Source organism: Salvia splendens, chromosome 7, assembly GCF_004379255.2.
Source record: "Salvia splendens isolate huo1 chromosome 7, SspV2, whole genome shotgun sequence".
In the NCBI taxonomy this organism is placed as follows: domain Eukaryota; kingdom Viridiplantae; phylum Streptophyta; class Magnoliopsida; order Lamiales; family Lamiaceae; genus Salvia; species Salvia splendens.
Genome location: NC_056038.1, coordinates 18,658,651 through 18,674,070, shown reverse-complemented (window position 1 = coordinate 18,674,070; position 15,420 = coordinate 18,658,651).

Genomic DNA, 15,420 nt, shown 5'->3' with positions numbered 1-15,420 from the left:
TGGCCAGTTGAGCTAACTGCCTATTCATCATATCCATGTTCGCCTTATGTTCTTTCTGGGCATTTTGCATCCCCTGCACGACCTCGTTATGGGATTGCAAGTCTTCTTTGATGCTCTGTTGTGACGCTAGCATTTCACCCATCATGTCCTCAACGGACCTCCTTGGCCTGTTCGGATTTTGGAAATGATTCGGCCCTTGGTGTTGATAGTTCTGGAAGTTTTGCTGGCTTTGATTAGGCGGGTATTGGTTATACTGGGCAGGAGGGACGTACTGATCTTGAGGATATTGATTCTGGTGCTGGGCTTGAAACTGATTTTGGTTCTGATGGTGTTGGGGTGCATGATTTGGCTGATTTTGGAAACTGTGGAAGTTTCTCTGGTGGGGTGGTACATAAACAGGATTCGGGTTTTGGCTTTGTGGGCTTTGATTTTGGGTTTGTTGGTTTCTTCCTGACCAGTTGGGCTGGTAGTCTGGGTTTGCTAGTCCACGGTTAGGGTTTTGGTTTGGATTGGGGTTATACTGGTTCTGTCCTTGGTTCTGATTTTGGCCCCCGTCTCCCCATCGAAAGTTTGGATGATCCCTCCATGGTGCATCCCGTTGTCTACCCTGAATCCAATGCCCACTGGAATTGAAGTACCCCGCAGCATTGACCTGTTCCATATTCACGTAGTCACTAGGCTGTTCGTAGTTTGGTCCTTGATTTCCCTGTTCTGCACCTTTGTAATTCCCAGCTGGGGGAGGTGGTGGGGTGCTTTTCTCGATCGCACTCAGAAGTGACTTCTTCAGCTCATCCATCTTCAAGTCCATTCTCTGCTCCAGTTTATTTTCCTGATCAGTAGACGAGACAACAGCAGCCCGCTCTCGGTTGTATCCTTCCCTTGAATGGTCATACTCTTTCTTTGCATTCAGTAGCTTCCTTAGGACTCTCTTCGCTTCGCTGACCCGTAATTGTGTGAAGCTTCCTCCTGACGATGAATTTGCTAGATCCTTGGTTACCGCGTTCATACCTTCGTAGAAAGTATGATGCACTTCAATGTCCGCCATGCGATGGTTGGGACATGATTCCAAAAGACCCATGTATCTTGCCCAATAATCGCTCATGGGTTCATCATACCCTTGCTTCACATTAGTTATTTCCCTTTTCAGCGCGCTTGTCTTTGATGACGGGAAAAACTCGCCTAGGAATGCTGACTTGAAATCGGCCCAAGTCTCAATTGAGTTGGGGGGCAGGCGCATGAACCAGGTGTTGGCTTCCCCTTTGAGCACAAATGGCAAGGCCTTCAACCTATAATCATCCTCATTCGCTCCTGCTGGTCTCCTCTGCGCCCTACAAATTTTACAAAACTCATGCAGAAACTCATACGGCCCTTCATAGCTCTTCCCACAGTATGTAGGCAGAATCGCGATCACATGAGGCTTCACATCGCAGGCGGTTTGCCCTGGAGTGACGACTATGGCTTGCGATGGTTCTCCCTCGGTATGCGCGTTAAGGGTACCGATCTCTGGATCCTCATCTCCGTTGGCGGCCATCTGAACTGGAATGCCTTCCAACAGTGGTATCTCCTCTGGTATTGGTCCTTCTATGTTGTATTGCTCTTCGTCGCTACTCGAACCTAAGTCAGATAAAGCCGTCGACAACCCGGATCGAGTGGTTACGAGTATCGATCCTCTCTGAAGTATCTTCGGCCTCCACTGGTCAGGAGCCGAACTGCTTCTCATAAACTGAAAAGAAAAGAAAAAAAAGAAAGGTTATGCACAATATATACACCGAAGTATCACTCACAGTAATTGCAAATAACGCTATCCATCCCCGGCAACGGCGCCATTTGAAAGGGACCTAGGTGCGTAGGTGTCGTTCAAGCAAGGATATATCCTACTGATCAGGATAGAGATCCTAGCTAACCTAGACCTTGGTTTCAAAGATTCCTCAACCCACTTCTACTGATCAGTATAGTGGTGGTAAGGGTCGAATCCCACAGAGATGGTGCGTTCTTAAACTACCGCGGTGACAATCGGAAGATTTGGTTAGCTACCACGCTTGGGTTGAGTTTCTACCTAGGCTGGAACTTAAAGGAGGTGATCTACTGGTCAGTCGGTAAGGAAAACATTTGGAATGTAACTGTGTATGTGGAATGGGGAGACAATTTTGTAACAGAAAATATTTGGAAGGTACGGGTTTCTACTTTGGGCTAAACAGAATATTCAGAGTGTAGTGGAAGTTTGATGACTTGGCTGACAGGGCTTAACCAAAAGTGAAGGACAAAAGCAAAAGCATCTCGAAAAGTAAGTGGTCCCCTCCAATTGAAATAAACATCATCTTCTTCAACAAACACTTCCAAAATTCAGATAACAATTCCAGATTCAACACGGAAAACTCAGATGAATAACTCACAAACACAGATCCAAAACTAAGAAATCAAATCTGAAATCAAACACTGAAACTGGACTTCTGCATACTGGTCAACATGAAAGAACGATTCAGAAATTAAAACTAAGCTTTGCATGCAACGATCTACTTTCCGATCAAACAGTACTTGTTTATCTATCCTAACGAAATTTGTTACGTAAACGGAATTGAGAGATTCAGCACTTTAAACACCGAGAAACTTTAGATCTAAGCTAACTAGGCAAGGGAATAAAGAAACACCTCAATAAACAAAACGGAAATCAACTTCATAGCAAAAACACGTTCGGATCTTCAACAAAGTACTTCAAAAGCAGAAAATATCCAAAGGCAAACAAGATCCAACGTAAGGAAAGCGAGAAATTTAAAACTACGAAAGCAATGTAAAAGTGTTTTGCCACTCCGGGCGATAAGACTCTAAACTACGATCTTGCTGGCTGGAATGGACGATGACTGGAATTCTGGGAACATCTGAACGTCAAGTGATCATGGCTACGGCGAGGCTAGAAGCGGGACACGGCTGAAAGACTGAAACTACCGAGAGAACTTTCTACCTAAAGATGGTGGTGAATGAGTGAATGTGTATCGTGTATCCTCTTTCTCTCCAATTTGGCTTCCTTTTATAGGGAGGCTTCCCTTGATTTTAGGGTAAATCCTCGTTGCAATTTGACTTATTTGCCCTTAATTGTGGGTAATCCGTCCCAGCTATCCGTCTTCTCCATCTCAAGCCGTTTTAGCACGAATACTGATCAGTATGAGATCATGCTGGCGCCTCCTTCACCTGAACATTCCGAAACTTCCCTACTGGCTAGAATGCTTAACCTGCACACTTTAAACAACTGTTTTGCAAATATAATCAATTAAGCACATCATACTGACCCGTAACCAAGGCCTAGAATACGACTTATCATACATATCCCTTGGTTTTAAAACTGCAATGAAAATTGCTTCCTCTTCTCCCGAGTTAATGTGCGTTTTGTATTATATGATTGAAAAATGGCTCAAGTATTTCAGTGAGATTCCTAACGTGTTTTTGATTGCAAAGGTATTGGATCCAAAATGGAAATTAGCAGGTACCTCTAGAATTTTAGATTTTTATTATAACAATTTGAGTTCAATTGATCTTGGTCCCCTTTAAGCAATCCAATCGGATACCAGTGACGAATTTGGAGTCGACCTCTCAGAAACCTTTCAAATAAACCTCCCGGATCGGTCAATTGTGCAACAAAACCTCGAGTATAACTTGCGCTCTCTCTACACCGAATATGAAACCAAGTATAACACCACTCACCAAGTCAGAAGACCACCTCCTCCACAACATAACTATGGCTTTGCATTTCAAGCCGATTATGATGACCCCGACGCGCAATCCCAACTAGCCGACCTATACAACTACAACACCGGCGGAAGGTCCTCATGTATGGTCAGTGAATTAGATTTATATTTTGAATCACTCTTTTCCTTTGGTGATGAAGGTCCTACTCCTCCCGCCCAAATCGACGTCCTCGATTGGTGGGGAACCCACGACAAAGACTTTCCCATCCTTGCTTCAATGGCCAAGGAGATTTTTTCTGTTCCGGCTTCCACCGTCGCCGTCGAGTCCGCTTTTAGTGTTGGCTCGCGCGTTTTGGATGAATCACGAAGTAAGCTCTCGGCGAAAAATATGGAAGCCGTGATGTTACTTGATGATTGGGCCAAAGCTGACGTCCGAGAACAAGAAAATGATTGGAATGATCGTCAAGAGGGATCACAAGATGAATTCACCGGGGATGAAGATTAGGCCAACCGTCAACCGCCGCCGGCCAAGCCAAATAGGTAAGTAAGGTAAGAGAACTACGTGGACTTTGATTCCCTAATGCAAATGAGCAATTGGGATACGTAGGCACCTCAACTTAAATTTTTTAATTTAAGTTGAGCTCAAGTCCTTTTTCTTTTATTTCTTTTTTTTCTCATTAATTCCTACTTTAAAAATATGCAAATATAATTACATAATTGTATTTGTATATACTCTAGTCGATGAAGTATATTTCTCTATACGGCTAAATGAGGGAAACTTTTGACAATTCTACTATAATTGTTGATTGTTAGACGAAACTCAACATTTAAAGTTGAATTGCTAAAGGTGTCCTTAATTTAGTTATGTAGAAAGATCTTCTTCGCCGGTTAAGAGTATATATATAATACACTTATACGTTTAAGAACTTCAACGTCATTTCTTGTCATTTGTAATTAGTTCTTCACTAGTAGTCTCATTTGTATTTAAATTTTGTTTAAGACTTCAAGACCGCCATATGTTTTCAATTTGTAATTGTTGTAACTTGTCACGTGTAATTTGTAAACATGCAATTTCAATAAAATTGCAACTTTAGCAGTATTTTTTTCAATTTTATTTACTCACATTGCATACAAAAACAAACTTGAAAAGTGTAAATTAATTTGATTAAAATTGAAAAGTTGAAAAATGCAAAAAAATAAAAATAAAAATAAAAATTCGTCGAACCGCCGAACCGGCCCGGAACCGGCGGTTCAAGCCGAAAACCAGCGGTTTTGAACCGCCGCGTAACCCGCCGGTTTTTTGAACCTGAACCGGAACCGCCGGGAGCTAGGCGGGCCGGTTCAGGTTCGGCATTTTCTCGACCCTTGAACCGCCGGTTCGGGCCCAGAACCGGCGGTTTACGACCCTTGTGCATGCCTAGCAACACCGCTGCCAAATGAGAACAATGTTCTTCCAGTTTTGGGCTGTACACAAGAATGTCGTCGAAGAAGACGATCAGACATTTCCTGAGCAATGGTTGAAAAATACTATTCATCGCGGCCTGGAACGTAGATGGGGCGTTAGTGAGGCCAAACGGCATTACCAAGAACACAAAATGACCGTCGTGGGTTCTAAAAGCTGTTTTGAATACATCTGCGTCATGCATGCGAATCTGATGGTAACCTGATCGCAAGTCCAATTTTGTAAAAAATTTCGCCATACCGAGCTCGTCAAAAAGTTCATCCGTTGTCGGAATAGGGAAATGATCTGGTACTGTAGCCAGGTTCAGGGCTCTGTAGTCAATGCAGAATCTGAATGTGCCGTCCTTTTTTCGAATAAGGAGGATCGGAGAAGAGAACGGACTGTGGCTCAGTTGAATAAGTCCTTGCTCGAGCATGTCTCGCACCTGTCGCTCGATCTCATTCTTCTGAAAGTAGGGGTACCTGTACGGACGCACATTGACAGGCTTGGAATTAGGGAGCAGATGAATGCGGTGATCGAAGTCGCGTTGCGGCGGAATGCTCGTCGGCACCGAAAAAACCTGCCTGAAATGCTCTAAAACACCCCGTACCGCCGGTTATGTATCGGCCGGGAAATCCCCCGCCGTCACTGCCTGGTCCCCCACACTCGCCGGGTCGACCAGAATAATCTTATAAAACTCATGGGACGATGAATGGGACGTCAGCATTGCCAGGGACTGTAAGGAGATGAGGCGTGGTGAGGGTTGGACACCGTGCAGCGCTATCCTGACACCGTTTCGAGTGAACTCCAGGGTTTTTCCAACAAAATCGGCTGATATCTTACCCAATGATTCCAGCCATTTCATTCCCAACACAATATCCGGACCATGGACTTCCATAATATGCAGATCAATAAGGAATTCCACCCCTTGCACTGATAACTTTGTCCGACGCGCAATGTGTGAACACACCAACGACGCGCCGTTTCCCACATAAACACGAAAGGGTCGAATAGGGGTTAGTGCCAACTGTAACTGTTTTGCCACACGTGGGTAAAGGAAATCATGCGTGCTTCCAGTATCAATGAGTATACTCACCGTCGTCGATCCGATGGTACCAATCACATTAAAAGTCCGGCCTTTAGCGCCCCCCGCTAAGGCGTGAAGATGCGACAAATCTGTTGTGATCATCGTCTCGCCCTCTTCACTACAGTCGGACCCTTCAAGGTCGTTGCCTCCCTCGTCCTCGCCCACATAGGACAGGATTTTCTGTTTACAGACATAGCCCGGTGTCCACTTCTCCAGACAGTGGTAGCATAATCTCTTCCGTGAGCGTTCCGCCTTCTCCGCATTCGAGACCCTAATTGGCCAAAACACCGCTTTCGTGGCCTCTCTGGGAGCTGGGTTTGCTTGGCCGCCTGGCTGGGACTGGCCGACCCCAGGAACCCGCGTGTCGCGGTTGCTCCACCTCCCGCGCCCTGCCTGGCCTTGGCGGTCATCGTGCGACGCCGCCAGCCGTAAAGCCAAAGCCATCGCTTCGGCCAAAAGCACGGCTCCTGCAATTCAACCTTCTCCTGGATGGGTTCCTTAAGGCCCGTGATGAAAATCAGAATCAACGCCTCTTCCGACAGACCCTTCACGCGATTAAGATAACGCTCAAAAGCGTCGTGATACTCTACTACCGAGCCCGTCTGCACCAATTTCGAGAGCGGGCCAATGCTATTGCGAAAGCTTTGCGGATCAAACCTGTGGTGCACGTCCTCCAAAAATTCCCTCCACAACACCACTGGGTTATTCTCACGGTAATTGAATATCCATTCTGCAGCCGGTGGCCGAAACAGCATGACCACATAGTGTAAGCGTTCGGAATCGGGGATCCCCGAGTGGTCGAAGTAATAATCGACCCTCAAAATCCAATTCGTAGCGTCCGATCCGTCAAAGTGGGGAGCCTTCATAGAAAGCTCCTTCGGTCTCTCCGTCCTGTGTGTCCCGTAATCGTGCCGCGGTAGGGGTGAGTCCCAAGAAGTCGGGTGGCGGTACCCCCGAATACCCGGTTCGACAGCCCCCAGAGATCGGTCTCGCGGCCTATCCCAACACGTGCGTTGCCGAGGCTCGGGGCAATCACGGTACGGCCCATGAGTAACGTTCCGTTGCGGAAAACGGTCGTCGCGCCTATGTAGTGCGCGGGCAGCGCCTCGTCGACGACGTATATCCCCTCCACGGTCTCGTCGACCGTGTATGAAAGGCCGGGGGACATCATCGTCCACTGCCCAAGCGTCGCGCGGGGAGTAATACCTCTCGATTGGCAGATAACGTTTTTCAGAAATCTGGGATTTAAAATTTCATCTAAAAAGGCCTAAGGGTGAAACTTGTGTAAACTACTGTGAAACATGAAGCTATGCCTTGAAACAAAACGTGGAAGATTTCATGATTTAGAGAAAATTACCTTTGATCGGAAGGAAATCGATTTGCAGGAAGAACCGTCTCTCTCACGGTATTTTCTTTGGGATTTTGAGAGAATGATTTAATTTACAGAATCGGTGGAATATATATATATATATATATATATATCACTATGGGTGTGTGTATCTATAAAGATTGGATTTGATTTGTTTGAGATTTTTCTGGTAGTGGAGAGATTTGAGATAGATTTGAAATTGAAGAGGGATAGATATTCTTGGATTAGAAATAAGAGTACTAATTTTGGGCTCAAAGAAGGAAGAATTTAAAAAAAAATTGGGCTCGTAACAAGCGGGTTCCTAATTGCTAGTAAAAGAATAATTGTTTGGTCCAAAAAGTGAATACTTCTCTCGACAAATAAATAAAGGCGAAAAATTTTCAAATGCAAAAACGATGTCATTACGAGAACAAATAAAAAGGTAGAAAAAGTCAGGGTGTTACAGTCCAGTTCATCCGAGAAGTAGGGGGGAGCAGGTTCGGGACCGCGCGTCACCTCCAACTTGTCGCCTCGCCTATCCTTCGAGTTCAGACCGAACTCTAATCTGTACAAACGAGCCAGGATTTTGTCCAGCCCGGCAGAGGAGACCACGACCGTTCCTCCAACGTCTTGAGGCGGCTCCTCGGTTGCTGGGAGTTCACGCCGCGAAATTCGCGGCTGGTCATCGCCGCGCGATGCGCTGGTTGATGTGCGGCGCGAGACACCGCCAGTCACCACTGTGCGTTGCCACCGGTGAGGAGCCCCGGAGGCGGTATACGATCATCCGATCCGGACATAATGAGTACGCAATAAAGGCACCAGTTGTTAAGGTTTATCGAGCTTTAACGATTGAAATCCTCGCAATCAAGAAACGATAGCCGAAGCCGTCGAGCGCCCACAAAGGATGGGTCGGCGAAGATGTCGGCGGGGGTTTTGCTGGGGGCGAGATCTGATCTCGTCGGCAGCAATAAGGATGGTTTCTTGTGGGGCAATTAATTGAGCCAAAATTGTATTTCTATTGATCGATCAATTTGATGATAATGAGGCTCTATTTATACTAAAACCCTAGAGTTGGTTCGACCTATCCTAATACGTTCGGGAAAGAACCAACTGAGAAAATCCGAACGGGGCTTATAATTCGCCCGGCCCAACGTCAAATAAATAATAATAAAAACATCCCAAAAATAGAAGAAATAAACATAAAATAAGAATAACTAATAAACGAATTGAGTCGTTGCTACACGACTTAATTCGCGAACTTCTGCGGTGGCTTAATCCGCTCCCTCGGTCTCAAAGTCCTCGTCGTTGATGCTGCTGTCTTCTTCTGCTGCTGTTGCGGGACTGCTCGGGGCGTAGCAGCGCTCTCCACCTCTGCAACCACGCTCTCGGCGGGGTCGTTGACTGCTGCAATAGAGGGGCTCGTATCACAATGCCACAATGAGCCAAGAGCTTGGCTATAAATACCACACACCACCACCTCCTCTCTTCCCCATTTTCAACAATCAAACTACCACAAATATTTTGGATTTGCACCAAGGAGTGGAGAGGCATTGGTAGAAAAGAGCAGCCCCATAAACCGAAGGAATCGGCATGTAAAGGTAACCCATAATCACACCTCAATGCCTTTTAATAGCATTCATATAGCTTTCAACATAGCATCTTAAGATAGGATTTAGAATTCCCATGGCAGTAGCATCGCCACAAAATACCAAGAAAACAATGGTACAACATTCACAAATAAGATCAGTAGCAAACCCCTAAATATCTCTATACAGTTCCAGTTCTCTTTCAACTAGATTTCAATTTAGGACTTTTGAGTTCTATTTTATCGTATAAAAGAAAAGGGGATAGGAGTATAAGTGGATCATTTTATTTTGGCATTGGGCCAAGTTAAGTAAATGGAAGATTGGGCTGATACCCTTAAATTGGGCTGGAGTTGGACAACTATTAAATAGTAGGAAGTGGGCTGCAAGATTATTTATTGGCACTAAGAGGATTAATGGAGAATGGGCTGGCTTTGGAGTGACTGGGCTGCGAATTTAATGGAGCTGGGCTAGAGAATATGATTAGAGAAAGGCCGAAACTAATTAAGTAGCGGGCTGCCTGAGTTTAAATAGCTGGGCTGAATTCATACAAGGAAATGGGCCTGCCTTTTTTTTTTTGGTTTAGGCCAATTAATTTAGTTAGGACTTGGACCTCTTAATTAAATAAAGAGGAAATCGGTGGCGAATTCTATAATGCTTTGGACTGAAATTTATTCAAAGTTGAACGTTGGGAACTTAACTAATTAATTCGTGAATAAATGGTTTAATTTTCTGGAGGCGGAAAATTTTGAGAATCTTGGGCGGCCCTAGAAGATTTAAAGAAAAAGAATAAAGACGACATTCCAAATTCCTTAGTTTATGAGAAGTATTGTAAGTACTACGAATTGATGTATGTTATTAGGAGATTTCAAAAATCCCAATGAAAGAACTAGGGTTTTAAAAAATTTTACTTGTGATGAATTGAATTGGGAATTTATAAAAGTTGAAGTGACTATTCTCATTGAATAACTATAAATTAAATTGAGTACTAATTTAATGTAATATAATTTCAGTGGAATATTATTTTGGACCACTATGTATAATAATATTGATTACTCGTTCAATTTCAACATATGAGAAACTGCCTGAGTCACCTACTGTCATAACATGTTCCACTACTCATTGTACAATGCACAAGACATAGAGTTGTTTTCTTTTAGACATAAATAAATGTTTGACCATAGTAATCAATAAGCAAACACAATATAACAAAATTACTTCTTCTGACAACAGGTTAAAGTGGAAGTAGAGTGTTCCATACACAATCAAATCATATAAAATCAAATCACGAGTTACAATATATAAACACTAACAACCTCTCACATATACGCAAAACATGTTTTCAATATACCGTATTGTCAAAATGTTACACTTATACTAAAGCAGGTCTAGGCCTTTTATGCATCGAACTACTAATCCTCCCACATGATGTTTAAATTTCTTATCGTGTAGTACTTTGTGAAAGAATATGCTAGGTTGTTCTATGGTGCTATCTAGATACCTTAATGTCTCATTTCAGTGCTAATTCCCTTAATGGTATGATAAAATAATATTGACTGTTCGTCCAATCCCAAATTACGTGTAATCTGGGCATTCCTCTTTAATTTATTATTTCTCATGTTAAAGATACAAATATCATTAATTAATTTAAGTCTTCTACTGGACTTAAATTAATTAATAATACTCCGTATATCTTTTTCCAAGAGTTGTCTAGTTCGAAATATTTATTTATTTATTCTACTTGAGGATATTATCAAACTAGACTCACCAACACATGATTCATTGCGATAATAATACTAGCACCGGTACACATTAATCAACCTTATCTAAGATATCAGGAATTTGGGTATCCGCACTATTTGATAAATCAAAGTAGTGCATAATCAATATCGTATGTCCAATGTTATGTCAACTTATGTCAACAATTATTTAAGAAAATAACAATCATCGAGACCTCGTCTTTCAGTAATTAGCAAGAAACTCTTATCAACTGTTAGATCCTACTGTGCTATACCACACCAGTGTCGTTTACTCCATCCGTCCCATTGAAGATGACCCACTTTTCTTTTTAGTTTGTTCCGACCAAGATGGCCCATTACTAAAAATTGAAACACCTTTTATCTCTACTTTATCCATCTCTCTTACTTTACTCTCTCCACTTATCACATAAAATAAAGCTGCATAAAATTCTGTGCCGCCTAAGGAAGGGGTCATCTTCATTGTGACGGAGGGAGTATTTCCTAAGGTAAGGAAACATGCAGACTGTGTTGCGGTTTGCAGCGGAAAAAAAAATCAGAGTTTTAGATTTATTTAACATATTATTTAGACAAATTCTACTCTCACACTTATCGCATGTATCATGCATATAACCTGAATTAAATCATGTTTTTGATTAATTGAAACCTAAAGCATGCTTTCTACGGATATAATTAATTACCTTCTTGATTCTTGATAGTGCTCGTTTCAAGCATGGTTTAATGATGGTTGTTACACTAATCAGGGCATTAATGTTGGAAAAAGTGGTGAATTAAGTGTGCATGAGTTGAAAAGCATCAGAGCGGATGAGTCATAGGAGAGAGAAAGAAGAATGCCTTCCTATCAAGGGCATTAATGTCAAATCATGGGGAGCTTACCCTAGGGATTTGTGCCCCAAAGCCGTCCTATAAATACGAGAAGAAAATGTTGAAGAAAATGTTGAAGAAAGAGGACCAGTTCACACGCACGCAATTCACCACATATCGTCATTCCACACCCCAAGCTAGGATGGAGCAAGGAGGATAGCAGTAGCTGAAGGAGAAGTTCTACCACTACATCCCTCTCTTCTTCCTTGTCAAGGAAGAAGGGAGCCCTAATCTTAGAAGAAACTTTTATTCGTTTATGTTTTTTTTCTTACATTCCGAGGGGCTGATACATTGTTTACTTAGTTTTCAATTTTAGTTCTCGTTTAATCTCTGAATCTACCGTTTTTTTTTAGTTTCGAGCTTAGTTAATTCGTATGCAATTGGTTCTTATCGTTTGATCTTTGAGTTTGTGGATTTTAGCTGGAGTTGTTGAATTTTGTTTATGAAATGGAGTTTTTGATGAACGCTGGTTTGGATCTGATGTTTCATGAGTTGTAGCTTGCTTTACTTAGATTTAGTTCTGTTTAATTTTCGTTGATCGTTTAGATAGTGTTCCAATTTGTGTTAGATGTTTAGATTCGCCTGTTTTTGGTTAGTATACGTTTAGATCTGAGTTTGAGATGTCAGTTTGCATGATGCAGGAGCAATTTACTTTTGATCTGTTTTCCTTTCACTTGAATTGCATGGATCTAGTTTAGATTTGTCGTATTTCCTGTTTTACACTAGGTACTCTGTTAGATATGTTGTAGTTGCTTAGCTAATTTACTTTTGGTTGATTGTTCGTAGTTCGTTAGCATAACCATCTCTGTCACCTTTTCCATTATTTCAGCTTTATTATAGTGCGCTGTTTTGAGTCAGTAGTCCCGATTTACTTTTTTGCAGAAATACTTTTAGTGTGATAGTCTAGTTGATCAGTTTAATGTCTTTGCTTTGTCCTAGTTTAGTTCAGTTGATCATTTAGGTTTCGGGACTTGATCAATTCAGTTACATAGTTTTAAACTTAACCCAATGTGAAGTGTGGCAGCACCCAAATATTCCCAAATGTCCCAAACACAACTCGACACGCCTCCGTCTCTGTGGGATTAAGGTCTTGAAAGCCCTTAGTTTCCACACCCAACGACTAGTTAGTCGCTTACTTGATCCGCTGATAGTTTTATCTTGGTCAAGTGCGTGAACCCTCATCTGTTTAATCTGTACACGAGCTAGATATACACTAAAGAAGAAAGAGCTTTCAATTCTGTAAAGAATTGTAGATGACTCGCTACTTCTCAACGTGATGATCTTCAATACTACACCACAAATCTTCTTACTAGTTCCAGGAAAATATTTCGATATCAGGGTGAACTGGTCTTATCAGAATACATAGGACTAGAATAAAGAAGAGCGGGACGAAATTTTCTAGTGAGTTCTCTTTGTCTCTCATTTATTTTCCTATTTATTTAGTTACATATTGAGCCCAGTAAGGGATCTATAGAGGCTTAGATGTAGGCAACACCCATTTGGCTCTTAGCTAATTAAATAGTACCCCAATTTAATTTAAGCACTAAATGGGATATTATTATCAGCCACCACAAGAATAATATTGATTTATCTATCCAAATCTGAAATTATAAGTAATTCGGGTTTACTCGTTTAATTAATTATTTCTCGCGCTTAAAATTTGAATGTCCATTAATTAATTAATGTGTGCTATGGACTTAATTAATTAATATCTTATTTACTCCAAGAGTGGACTCAGCAAGAAATGCTTATTCATGGAATAAAATTCCAACTAGTTTGGTTCCGAATAATAAAACTTTATTTCGTTGTCCTCTGAGGACATTATCAAACCAGACTTACCTCGGCGTTATTCAACATAATAGCAATCATCGCACCATGAGATATTAATTACCTCTACCCAAAATATCAGGATTATTGGGTTATGAAAAAACCACACCATTTGATAAATCAAAGTAATGCATAATCAATAATGTATGCTCAAAGCCAAATATATTGATTAAGAAATGGTAGTTTATCAAGACCTTATCTTTCAGTAAATAGCATAAAGACTTGTCTTGCTGAGATCCGTTCAGTATTATACCTCATCAAAGTCATATTATTTCATTAAGGTTGGAAATATACAGACTGACATTGCAACATATTACGATAGGTAGTCAAAGCATATCTAGATTGTGAAATAGAGTAAGATAAATTAAAAGAAAAAATAAAGTAGAAGAGATAAGAAGATAAAGTAGAAGAGAGAATAAGTTTAATATTTCCAAAAAAAGAAATACCTCACTTAGGCAGGGGTTATCTCCAAAAGAAATGTGACTTACTTAGAATGTGAATGAAATGAGGTTGCGGAATATAAGGCATAATAAAAGTATCAAATGTTAAATATTCCTTCGTCCCACTTAAGACGACACACTTTTCTTATTAGTTTGTCCCAACTAAAATGACACATTTCTATTTTTGTAAGTATTAAACTTTCTTCTTCAATTGATAAATTGATAGAGCTCGTTACAAGCATGGTTTTATAGGGGTTATTACACTAACATGGTTGATAATGTGCGAAAAAGTGTTGAATTTGAGTGTGCAGGAGGTATAAAGTGTAGAAGCGGCAAGGGCAGGAACAACTTGATCAACTCGGGAAAGAAGTGAAAAATGATCATAATCAACGATAAGTTGATTAGTTGCGGACAAGTAATGAAGCCTGCTTAGACAACAAGATGATAAAGTGGAGTTCACCACAAGAGATGATGAGTCATAGGAGAGAGAAGAAAAGATGTCATCTCAAGGGCATTAAGTCAAGACAGGATGGGCTTTCCCTAGGGATTTGGGCCCAAGGACATCCAATAAATATGGAGAGAGTGCACACAAGAAGAGAGTTCGACACCATCATCATCTTCCGTCACCTCATTTTTACCCTTTACATTCTTAGCATGGAGCAAGGAAGGCATTAGCAGTCTGAGTCGTCGTTCCACCTCTACTTTCATCTCTTCTTCCTCGTCAAGGAAGGAGGGACCTGAATCTGTCAAAAAGTCTTCGTAGTTTATATTTTTCTTACACCCCGATGGGTCATAACAATTTATACTCTGTTTTTAGTTCAGCTTTTCCGTAGCTTAGTTGTTTTTAATGTTTTTTTCTCCTAGTTGCTACTCAAGTTATCTTTCCGTTGTTGATCAACTTTTAAATCCTTGTTTGGAATTCTGTTTTAGTTGCGTTTACCGAAGATCATTTATGAAATGAAGTTTTTAATGCAAGTTGTTTTGGATCTGATGTTCTCTGCTTTAATTGCTTTCGTTAGTTTTAGTTTCGCCTTGTTTATGATTTTCCCGTAGGTAGATTTATATTTTAGTTCTTCAACTTGCATGAGAATAGGGTAGATACCTTAGATCTGTTTTCTTTACGTCAAATTAACATGGATCTGTGCTTCATTTATCTGATTTCCGTTTTATGTTTGTTGCTCTGTTTAGATCTGCATTAGGTGTTTTTATTTAGTTGTTTAGCGAAGAAGAAGGTTGTAGTTCGTTAGAATAGCAGTCTCTATCACCTTTTCGTTGTTTACAGCTTTTTAGTAGTGCGCCTATTTGTGTCAGTGGTACCTAGTTACTTTTTCCTTTCCGTTCTTAGTTCAGTTGATCAACTCAGCATGTTTCCTAGTTTTAAGCTTGTCTAGTT